The following is a 12,512-nucleotide window of genomic DNA, read 5'->3' as shown; positions in this document are numbered from 1 at the left end:
GAGAGTAAAGCAAGGCAGGTCGCAGGGTCTGTAGGCCACCCAAAGCCTTTGGCTTTTACTCAGAACACGATGGGAGCCACTGCAAGTCTTTAAGCACAGATGTGACATGTTGGGACTCACTTTTTTCAATACCAAAGAAAATCATTTTAATGTGTAGTAGCTTTCTTCTTGGGCTTTTATTATTCTCCACTTCTTACATGTGTAATTGGATTACACAAAATATTTTTGTATTTTATTCTTGTTTATAATAAGCATTTGCTATTGCAAACATTTTAATGGTTGCACAACTTTCCATCATGTGGATAAATCATAGTTTATTTGGCTTTCTGAAGTGACAAAACAACAAAACCAGAATCTGCAGAAGGAAGTAAAATTACCATCTAAGTTATGCGAAAAAGTGAAAGTGTTAGTCATTCAGGTGTGTCCAACTCTTTACGACCCTGTGGAATGTAGTCTGCCAGGATCCTGTGTCCATGAAATTCTCCTGGCAAGAATACTGCAGTGGGTTGCCATGTGCTGTATACAAACATTGTTGTGTAGTTGCTAAGTCGTGTCCGACTCTCTTGCAACCTCATGGACTGCAGCTCTCCAGGCTCCTCTGTCCATGGCATATCCCAGGCAAGAACACTGGAGTGGGTTGCCATTTCCTTCTCCAGGGACTTATGTTTTTAAAGAATCACTGGCTGCTGTGTTGGGAAGTGATGGAGGTGGGGGAGGACAGGAATCAGGACATACTAGGACCTGGTGGAGTTGTCTTTTTTTTTTCTACTTCCCTGGTTTATTTGTCTTAAGACATGTTATCTTGTAACTTGAACATCTAAGTTATGCCCTGAAAATTCAAAGCAAAAAGTAAAATCATACGGAAAACCCGAAACGTCAATACATCTAAACAGACGTTTGCTTGTAGTTTTTGGTATCCAAAACCTTTTTTCCACACATAGCGCAGATGCCCTTTTTGTAGGCACAGCCCTGGCAATAATGAGAACGGGGTTGGTGTACAGAACTTTTACAAATTCTGCAAGTGGAGAACTTATTCTTTCCATACGGATCAAACCTTGCTTTTTTTTGAGGTCAAAGCCTTATTTTCGTTCAGCTTTCTTCCACCGCTTTCTGTGGTATTCCTTGCACCATCTTTCCATGTATCTGGAGTGATAACAGTACCAAGCTTCTTTTCACATTTTTCGCACACCATCCTTTCGCGATGATACCCTCAGCCGCAGAACAAGCAGCAGCTGGAAGATATCAACACTACAGCCAAGCTGGAGTTGTCTTTGATTCATTACTCGAAACACTAATTCTAAACTCAAACCTTGATGGCCACTTGCTTCTCACAACTGTCCTCTTCTGGAAACAAGGTGGCTCCACAGGTTGGCGCCTACCCACCTTTCCTCACCTCACAGGCACCCCCTACTGGCTGTAATCAGAACTGAAGGGCTCTGGCTCACAGACTTCAGAGCCTAGTTCCCTGCACTGTCACCTAATGAGAGGAGGAGAAAGAGGGAAGTGAGAGTAAAGGGAACATCCTACGCTGGGATTCCTTATTTGAGAGGCATGGACAGATAACCATATTCACAGGGCTTTCCTGGAGAATTCCCTTTGTGAATCTGGTTTGGCTGTACTAGTTGACTCCCCCCGTCACAGAAGGGTATCAAGGAGAGCAGAGTCACGGAGTAACAGACAGGTGTGAACAGATGGGTCATGTAGACTGACATGCCTGGTCCTGGACACGAAGATAAGAGCAGCTGGAGAAAGACCTGGGAGAGGTAATGTGGGGAGAACCAGTGCGTGCTTAATCAGGAACAATGAGCCTCCCCTGCCCTGCTTTGTGGCATGCGAGAGAGAAATGAGTTTGAAGTCCTGTCTGGGATTCCCTGAAGTCTGGAGGAAGCTGGGTGGTGTCTGATGGGCAGCCCCTCTATTACTAAGTGGAAAGGTCAGTGATGGTCACTATCTGCAATACTAAATGACATTTCTCAGTAACATCATTTCTGCTTTATGGCAGAAAGCAAAGAGGAACTAAAGAGCCTCTTGATGAAGGTGAAAGAGAGGGAAAAAGCTGGCATAAAACTCAACATTCAGAAAACAAAGATCGTGGCATCCTGTCCAATCACTTCATGGCAAATACATGGGGAAACAGTGCCAGGCTTTATCGTCTTGGGCTCCAAAATCACTGCAGATGGTGACTGCAGCCACAAAATTAAAAAAAAGCTTGCTCCTTGGAAGAATAGCTATGACCAACCTAGACAGCATATTAAAAAGCAGAGACATTACTTTGCTGATATGGCCTGTCTAGTCAAAGCTATGGTTTTTCCGGTAGTCATGTATGGATGTGAGAGTTGGACCATAAAGAAGGCCGTGTGCTAAAATATTAATGCTTTTGAGCTGTGGTGTTGAAGAAAATTCTTGAGAGTCCTTTGGACTGCAAGGAGATCAAACCAGTCAGTCCTAAAGGAAATCAGGCCTGAATGTTCATTGGAAGGACAGATGCTGAAGCTGAAGCTCCAATAATTTGGCCACCTGATGCGAAGAGCCAACTCATTGGAAAAGACCTTAATGCTGGGAAAGATTGAAGGCAGGAGGAGAAGGGGATGACAGAGGACAAGATGATTAGATGGCATCACTGACTCAGTGGACATGAGTTTGAGCAAGCTCGGGGAAATGGTGAAGGACAGGGAAGCCTGGCGTGCTGCAGTCCATGGGGCTGAAAAGAGTCAGATACCACTGAGCAACTGAACAACAGCAACATCGTGCCTTATAGAGCTTTGCACAGAGCAGCCTTCATAAATGCTTAGGGAGAAAAATTGAAGACTCTGTTGTAAAAGTGTCACCTTTTGAATAGCAGTCTCTGAGTTTGTCCACAGCACAGTGCCCTCTAGGATAAAAATAGATTATAGTCCATAAATGTCTTGCAATTATATTCTTACAGATTGAATTTGTCATATGTATTTTTATGACTATTCAAGAAGACAAACTGAGTGATGAACTTCTAATCACTGTCTCTGTAGGTAAACCATCAGATGGCTTACAGAATGGAATTATTCCAGATGGCTGAATGTATATAGAGTCCAGAGTAATTTAAATGTTTGAGACATGACAGGAGTATAATGTCCATAGTAAAACCAAAAAGTCAGAGATATTCAGCTTCTTACCCTGGCTCTCATCTTACCTAACTGTACATTCTTAGACACTTACGTTTGAGATGACATGATATCTGTGTTTACCATCAGTCAGGCACTGTTTTAAGTTCTTTATGTGTATTCACTTGTATAAACCTCACATGCTGCTGCTGCTGCTGCTAAGTTGCTTCGGTCGTGTCTGACTCTGTGTGACCCCATAGACGGCAGCCCACCGGGCTCCTCTGTCCCTGGGATTGAATGCTATTATTATTCCCACTTTACAGATGAGGAAACCAAAGCACAGGAAGATGAAGTGACTAGTTCAGAGACATATGTATGTTGGGCATCCCTGAGACCTACCCCAGGTTGAGTGATCTGCTAGGACGACTTACAGGACTCAGCATGCAGTCATGCTCATGGCTGTGATCCATTACAGTGAAAAGATACCAAGTAAAATAAGCAAAGGAAAAAGGCACAGAGAACAAAGTTGAGGGGAAACCAGACACAAGCTTCCAAGAGTCCCCTCCTGATACAGTCACCCAGGATGCACTAATGTCCCCAACAAAGAGTGGTGACAACACATGTGAAGTGACTCCCAAGGAAGCTCATTAGTGACTCAATGCCTGGATACTTACTGGAGGCTGGTTGTGTAGACGATCTCTGCCCAGCATGTGTACAAATTCCAGGCTCCCAGAAGGAAAGCAGATATTCAGCGTGAATTGTACTGCTTGCCCAGTTCAGGCACAGGAGGCACGCTTATCAATTTGGGAAATGGAGTGAACAGTCTCAAAATCCAAGTTGCTAGATACCAACCAAGGATCAACCTCACAGAGAAGCCTTTTCAAGACCAGTAGTCACACTTAATATGTCAACACTTTTCTGTTCATGCATCTGCTAACTGGAAGGGCTAGGCTTCCATCACAAATAGATTCTGGAGGCCAACTGCTGAAGCACTGTCCATGGGTTATCAGAGGTGTCCAACAGATAGATTCAGGATCCTGGAATTCAGGGGAGAGTCTGGTTAGAGATGTCGGTATGGGAGTTGCTGGCCAGAGTCACACTGAAAGCTGAGGAAGTGAATGTAGTCTGAGCTGAAAAAAGGTCAGAGGACTCTACCCTGAGGCACTCCCCACATCCAGAGTTCATGTGAGGATGAAGTTCAGTGGACAATAAAAAGAGGCCAGTGCATTCAGAGGAAAACCAAGAGGAAGTCATGACCGACCAGCCAAATGAAGTTAGTGTTTCAAGAAGGGAGAGAGGGACAACAGATACTGCGAATGGATGAGACAAAAAAGACTCTGCAGTGACCCTGGGGCTTGACCATGTGCCGGTTGCTGTCTTTGCCCAGAACTCTTGCAGTGGGAGAGTCAGGCAGAAGTCTGACTGGAGTGGGTTCTAGAGAGCATGGGAAGAATGAAAGTGGAGATCACAAAGGATTAAAAAACTCTTTAAGGCATTTTGCTCTAAAAGAAAAGGGACAAGTGGGATAATAACTCGGGGGGGAAAGTAGATTTCAGAAGATGTGTGTGTGTAACATGGGAGCTATTCTAGCATGTTTGTATGTTATGGGGACTGCGCTAAGACAGGAGGGAAAGGACTGAGGCATGAGATCAGGTGGGCCATGGTGTCCGTGAGTAGGTGAAAAGGGATGGGACATAATGTACAGAATTGGTTTTTATTGACCTAATGATCATGAGCTGCTCCTCCAGAGTTGCAGAAGGGAAGGCAAATGGTCTGAGCACCTAGGCAGGTGGGGTGGGTGGGTGAATGGGGAGATGACAGGGTGTGGAATTTCTCTTTTGGTTGCTTCAACTTTCACCATAAAATGGAAGCAAATGTTTAGCAGAGTCAGGAAGAGGGAGAATGCGATGGAAGTTTGAAGAGGGGGGAAGGTACGTGATCGTCATCTACAAGGTCACGGGAGCGAGCTGACTCGGGAAATATGACAGAACTGCTTGGGTTAGTATGGGCCTAGCAGAATCTCAGATATCTGCTGCCATGAATTTAAAATAAGACCAGCTGCCATGGTGGGGTGTTTTTTCTAGCCCTGTGCGGGGGTAGGGCTGCAGGCACAGAGTGATAGTTCAGTTCAGTTGCTCAGTCATGTCTGACTCTTTGCGACCCCATGAATTGCAGCATGCCAGGCCTCCCTGTCCATCACCAACTTCCGGAGTTCACTCAGATTTACGTCCATCGAGTCAGTGATGCCATCCAGCCATCTCATCCTCTGTCATCCCCTTCTCCTCCTGCCCCCAATCCCTCCCAGCATCAGAGTCTTTTCCAATGAGTCAACTCTTCACATGAGGTGGCCAAAGTACTGGAGTTTCAGCTTTAGCATCATTCCTTCCAAAGAAATCCCAGGACTGATCTCCTTCAGAATGGACTGGTTGGATCTCCTTGCAGTCCAAGGGACTCTCAAGAGTCTTCTCCAACACCACAGTTCAAAAGCATCAACTCTTCGGTGCTCAGCCTTCTTCACAGTCCAACTCTCACATCGATACATGACCAATGGAAAAACCATAGCCTTGACTAGACGGACCTTAGTCGGCAAAGTAATGTCTCTGCTTTTGAATGTACTATCTAGGTTGGTCATAACTTTTCTTCCAAGGAGTAAGAGTCTTTTAATTTCATGGCTGCAGTCACCATCTGCAGTGATTCTGGAGCCCAAAAAAACAAAGTCTGACACTGTTTCTATTGTTTCCCCATCTATTTGCCATGAAGTGATGGGACTGGATGCCATGATCTTCGTTTTCTGAATGTTGAGCTTTAAGCCCACTTTTTTACTCTCCTCCTCACTTTCTGCTATAAGGGTGGTGTCATCTGCATATCTGAGGTTATTGATATTTCTCCCAGCAATCTTGATGCCAGCTTGTGTTTCTTCCAGTCCAGCATTTCTCATGATGTACTCTGCATAGAAGTTAAATAAGCAGGGTGACAATATACAGCCTTGACGTACTCCTTTTCCTATTTGGAACCAGTCTGTTGTTCCATAGAGGGTGGGGTTAACCAGGGTGGGGTTTGGCCAGGCAGGTGTAAGGAAGAGCATGGAGGGAGGGAGCAGGGAAGTTTATCTACGGAAGGGGAGGCAGAGTGTTGTAGGGCTCAATTCTCACGCCTTCCTGCTGGGTGGGAAAGGAGGGCCTCAAAAGTCATTTCCTTTTCATGTAAAATGGATTGTACAATAATCTCACCAAGAGTACAAGGCTTATCTGTGATATAAAGTCTATTGCTTTTGCTGACTCTGACTTACCTTTGTACCAACGGCCCAGGCTGGTAACCACTAATCCACAGAGAACCAGTGACAGGTAGCAGCAACTTTCTCTGGTGTCCGTCCCCGTGGCCTTGAAACAAGCACCCTCTCCAAGATGCTCTCTCCAAGCTTGACCCTCACCCCTTACAATCAGTACACACCATTCGCCAAGCCAGCCAGGTAGCTGCCAGCCCTCCCTTGATGGGAAATAGGTTTTGACAGGTTGATTAGTTGTTCCCACCCAGGTGTGAGGCCTGGTTCCTCCCTCTCCGGCCCCTTACCTGTCAGAGGACTTTGATTCTCTATTTCTTACTCAGCTTATAGCCTCTTGTCAAGCACACATCTCTGGGGTCCCTCGGTTTGTTCTTTCTTGATTGCAGCCTGCAATGACTCAGCCTGCTTTCCCAACCCTTCCTGTCCCTTGAGGGCCAGGCCAGCACCCCATCCTGGGGTCCCTCCCTTCCTAGTCATCTCTGAAGAAAGCTCCCCAGGTCCTTTTGACTTTAAAAGACTTACTGAAGCGCCAATACTTTGGCCACCTGATGTGAACTGCTGACTTACTGGAAAAGACCTTGATATTGAGAAAGGTTGAAGGCAGGAGGGGAAGAGGATGACAGAGGATGAGATGGTTGGATGGCATTACCGATTCAATGGACATGAATTTGGGCAAACTCCGGGAGATGGTGATGGACAGGGAAGCCTGGCGAGCTGCAGTCCATGGGGTCGCAAAGAGTCGGACACGACTTGGCGACTGAACAACAACATTGCATATCATAAGTGTACAGGACTACAAATAGATCACAGGTAACTAAAACTGGCGTAATACAGAATTTCTAGAATCCCAACACAGTTGGCGCAACTATGCTTCGATTTCTGGATGGGTTCCAGCCTGGGATGGTGGCTTAGAAAACTATCCAACCTTCCCTCCTCTGTGTCTCTGACACAACTACCACACTCACTACACTTCTGACATGAAATGGGTGTCAGGGTTTCCCATACTAAGCAATTTCTGTGACACCAGCTGGGTGTCCTACAGTTTAACTCAGTTCTGTGCTGTCTACCTAGAGGTAGTGTCTGACCCCACAGGTGAAGGGTTCAGTCCCAAAAGACTGCCCCTTCCCCCACCTCAGAAGCCAAATGCAAGTGGAGGTCCTCAGGTTTCCACAGCTTCTGCTGGACACGGCTACACACCTGATCTTCTCCCCCTGGGACTTGATTATTTACTAGAACAGCTCACAGAGCTCAGGGACACACTTTTGTTTACTAGTTTGTTAAAGGGTACAGATGAGCAGCCTGATGAAGCGCTACATAGGGTGAGTTCTGGAAGGGTCATGGATTCAGGAGCATCTGTCCCCGTGGAGTTGGGGAGCATCACCAGCTGGTACAGGGATGTGTTCACCACCTGGGAAGTTCTCTGAACCCCTTACTTTGGGATTTCCCTGGAGGCATGTAGGCATGTAGGCATGATGGCACCTTCACTCCATTTCCAGGCCCTCTCCTCTTTCTAGAGAGGTGTGGTTGAGAGGATGAGGCTGAAAATGCCAAGCATCTAATCATGATTTAGTCTTTCTGATGACCAGCCCCCATGCAAGAGTGCTCTCAGAATCTCCTCATTAGCACAAGAGATGCTCCTAGTGTTCTTGAAAGTGAAAGGGTAGTCACTCAATCTTGTCCTACTCTATGTAAGAATACTGGAGGGGATAGCCATGCCCTTCTTCAGGGGATCTTCCTGACCCAGGGATCGAACTCAGGTCTCCTGCATTGCAGGCAGATTCTTTACTGTCTGAGCCACCAGGGGAGCCCCCTAGTGTACTTACCACTTAGGAATTTACAAGAGTTTCAGGAGCTCTGTGCCAGGAACCAGGACAAAGCCAAAGATGTATTTCTTATTAGAAATCACAGCATCGCATCTGGGAGATGGAAACTTCTGCCTTTAGCTAATTCCCAAGGCTGAATTTACCATCAACAACAGGAAGGTCTCCAGCATCCCCAGCGTCTCCTAAGAGCTCTTCCCTCCAGTTCCGAGGGCTGATGCACCCCCTCCCTAGAGATGGAGACTGGCACCATGGAGGACCCCAGTCATCAGAGCTTGTTTCCCCACAGGCCCTGTTGCTTAACTTCTCTGAACTACATTTCCTCATTTTGAATTAGGGAGAGTAACAGATGTTTTATAGAGTGGGCGTAAAACCTGGAAACGTAAAGATTAGTTTTCTTTCCCTTTTCCTTTTTTCAGAGCACACCAAAATCACTTTGAATGGCTTTCCCCAAACCACAAAGGCATAGAGTGGAACATTGAAAGCTTCTGAACAAAGAGAACCACAGAGCTCAGGGTAAACTCCCAAAGCACAGCGTGAAAGCTCATGCTTTCACTACGGGGCTTCCCTGGTGGCTCAGATGGTAAAGAATCTGCCTGCAGTGTAGGAGATCCAGGTTCCATCCGTGCGGATGATTCCCTGGAGTAGGAAATGGTAACCCACTCCAGGAGTCTTGCCTGGAGAATCCCATGGACAGAGGAGCCTGGCGGGCTACAGTCCATGAGATCGCAAAGAGTCAGATGCAACTGAGCAACTAACACCTTCACTTTCACTAAGGGAAGCATCAGGGACCAGACTTATACTCATCCTCCAAACCCTTATCACGTCCAATGTTCATACCAAAGGTAGTCTCCATCTCTCCATCTTTCCTCTCAGACAGTCCTTGGAACTGCTTGTTGGGATAACAGGATTCTGATTCCAGGACTGCCATTAGGCAAGCCACAGGATCATCCAGCCTGGCTGTTTCTCCCTGGAAGGCACCCTAGAGTCTTCCTCACTCTAAAGTCTGATCTTACCTCACTGTTGCTGTGAACCACATTCAGAGGCAGGTTAAATCAATATCCTCGAGCATTACTATGCAGCAAGAAAAATGCCTCAGAGCTTCTACCCTCTTGTAACAGGAAAAATAGAGAGGAAACAATGATCAGCGTTAGGATTGTTACAAAAGCAGAAGTACAAGTGCATGTAGACGGGGAACCCACCTAGTGAGAGAATGCACAGTGCTCGAATCAGAAGACAGCAGATGCAGACGGATGCAGGGGCCTAGGGCAGTAGACAGGGATCATATCCATGTTGGTGATGTCAGACTGTAATCTGAGGACAAAGGGAGCCAACGAAGGACATTAAGGAGAAATGTGTGATCAGATAAGAATTTTAAAGAGATACAGTATGGCTGTGTGTGTGTGTGATAGGTGTGGGAAGGCTGGGGGTGGCCAAATAGATGAGTGAATTTCGTTTTGGACCTGCTCGGCTTGAGGTCCTAGCATCATCTGCAGGGTACATCTCTTTAGAGCTTTCATTAAATACCACCCTTGTGTTCTGTGTAACTCCCCTGATACAACAAGTCAATAGACATTTGTATGGTTTCATTGAGCAAATACCGTTGACCTTTACATAATTTATTTTAAATAAATAATTTTGACCTTTAAAAGTCTCATGCTAACTTTTCTGTATTGTTTTGTGCCTGTCCCAGAGTATCTGACTTTGGGTGGCTTATCTAGATTAGCATCATTATCATGACCTTGGGCAATTCCCCTACATTAATATTGTAGATCTGGAATCTACATGGATGACTTGGTACAAAATAATTCTGAATACTCGAAACCTGCAAAGTTCCTTCTAAAGAGCTAAAATGTGCCATAGGCCTATGTACAGGTTATTATGATTATTTTTTTCCCTATACTCAAGAGTTTTTAAGACTCATTTGATAACAACAAATTTGCCTCCTTTCTTAGGAGAAATCACAGGCTTTGGGAAAAAGGAGGGTTGTGGGAATTGAGGGAGCCTTAGCTTTAGGTTCTGGCTCTTAAATCGTGAGGTGAGATGAATGACGCTGTCTTAGTTATTTAGGGTTGTACGTTTGTAGGTATTTCAATAATTCAGAAATCTGCATTTATTTGACTGGCTGAATATCTCAAGTCACCACAAGATGGCAGCACAAAGTTAATTTTTAAAAGTAGGTGACTTTAGCACTCACATAGGGGACTAGAAAGGAATCACAATAGATCTTTTCTTCTTGATCTTATAGTTGAAAAGAGAGGAAGAAAGAAATATAGAATGAAGTGACAAAGGAGAAAAAAGAAAAGAATGAGGGAGGAGAGGTCATGAAAAAGGAAAGTAAAAGAACAAAGAAAAAACATTTCTCAAACATTCAGCTAGAATCTATTTAACGAAAGAAAAGAATCAAGCCACCAATGTAGGAAATTTCCGAGAGAGGAAACCAGTGTTACAACCACATTTATTCACAGCCTCGATGTGTGAGTATAAGATAGACTTTTGACCTTCTTATGAAAGCAGTTATGTCTTTGGGAAACTATGAGAATGAATTTACACTTACAAAGGGTTCTGATCCAGTTAAGTGAGGCTTACGTTAGCATAATGGTCAGCTTGGATGCAGGACTGTTTCATCTAGCACCCTTCATAGAGGTCTTTCATACTGGTTTCCATATTTGTGTGGCGAAATAGGAGGCATTACTCAAGAAGAAGATACTCAGAAACACGTTGGCAGCAGCGTCCTGAGGTACTGGAAACAGAAAGGGTGCCATGAGTCCAGGGATCCTAAAAGCCCCTGAGCTGGGAATCCTTTCATTCTTTGCTTCTCCACGGACCAGCCACCGCTTACTTGACCTTCTGTTGATCTCTTCCAGCTTCTTGCTGTCTCCCCATCTCATGAACTCGGAATAGCAGAGAGTTCAAGAAAGGGAGCGATCTTAAGAATGGTGATTGCCTCATTCTTAGATTGAGGGTTTTTTTTTTTTTTAAACCTTGGCACTAATGATATTTGAGGCCAGATAATTCCTTTTTGGGGGGATTAGAGTATAGGGTATTCAGCAGCATCTTTGCCACGTACTACTAGATGCCTAGAACACCCCCACCCCAAGCTGTGACATCCCAAATGTCTCCAAATATTGCCAATGGTTGTCCTGGGGGAGAAAATCTGTCTTCACCTCCCCATTTGAGGGCCACGGGCTTAAGATAAACTCTAATCACAAAAATGAAGGAAATCCTTTGTCTCGCTGTCCTGTTCAAGGGCAAAATTCATATTGAATCATCAGAGAAATGTGTGTTTTTCAAATCTCTGTTAGAGTTTTCCAAATTTGAAATTGGGCAAAAATGCCTTTGTTAGAGTCAGGATAGTGTTCTCTAGATGAGACAAATCAGCAAATACTTATTATGACTACTCTGTTGCATAAGACATATACCAGGCACTGTGGGGCATACAAAACAGCAAAATAAGTTTTACAGAAATGAAAAGAATGCTGGTGAATACTTTCAATATGCCAGACACTTTTTCTATCCTTTGCAAACATCTGTTTCCTATTCATTTCCTTTAAGCTCTGCAAGTTCTCTATCAAGAAATATTATTTGCACTTTATAGCTGAAACTGAGATGGAGAAAAAGTTCAGTGACTAGCTCTATGTCACATTAATGGTAGGTGACGAAGACCAGTCTTTCTAACACCAAGGACTGTGTGTACTCTTGTCCCAGACACTAACCCTTGAGGAGCTTACCGTCTAGTTGGGGGAAAAATGTATATATACACAGGAAAGATGTCTCATGTCATAAGGTGGTAGATGATCTGTGCCAAAAGCCATAAAAACTTCAGGACACACGGCTATAGAAGAGAGTGATCTGAGAAATGGTTAGAATGTGTTGAGTGTTAATCTGTATGTCATGAAAGAGTAGAACATGAGAGAGACGGATTAGAGAGATGGATTAGAGAGATGGGCAGGGGTAGGTTCCATTCTATGAGAGAGTGATCTTCTGAGAGCAGTGAGACTGTGAAAGGGTGTTGAGAGCATAGGGTACCGATGGCTAAACGGAGTGGAAGATTCATGCTGAGTAAGAGAGATGATACAGGTTGGAAAGGGCGGCTGGCAACAGTATCAGAGGGCCTTGAATATAATCCAGAAATAATAAACTAAAGGCCAAAATAACAGATTTTGTTAAGCTCAGAGCTGTGAAAATTGAGAAATTTGGGAAAAGATGAGATTTCTAACATTCCTGCATGTGGTGATATTGATTCTACATTCCTGTCTCAATTCTTGGCTGAAACCAAGGAAGGCTTGCTGTTTTTAATGGGCTCTGGGCTCCCCAGTTCTGCAAAATCCA

General features: G+C 44.7%; 1 pseudogene; it reads right to left on the bottom strand.

Annotated features, from left to right (window-relative positions):
* Positions 1-754: 754 nt before the first annotated feature.
* LOC101113418 (cysteine-rich PDZ-binding protein-like) lies at positions 755-1,256 on the bottom strand (annotated as a pseudogene).
* Between the last annotated feature and the right edge of the window lie 11,256 nt (positions 1,257-12,512).

This window comes from Ovis aries, chromosome 8 (assembly GCF_016772045.2).
Source record: "Ovis aries strain OAR_USU_Benz2616 breed Rambouillet chromosome 8, ARS-UI_Ramb_v3.0, whole genome shotgun sequence".
Classification (NCBI taxonomy): Eukaryota; Metazoa; Chordata; class Mammalia; order Artiodactyla; family Bovidae; genus Ovis; species Ovis aries.
The sequence above is the reverse complement of the archived record's forward strand: the minus strand, read 5'-3'. Positions and strand labels throughout refer to the sequence as shown.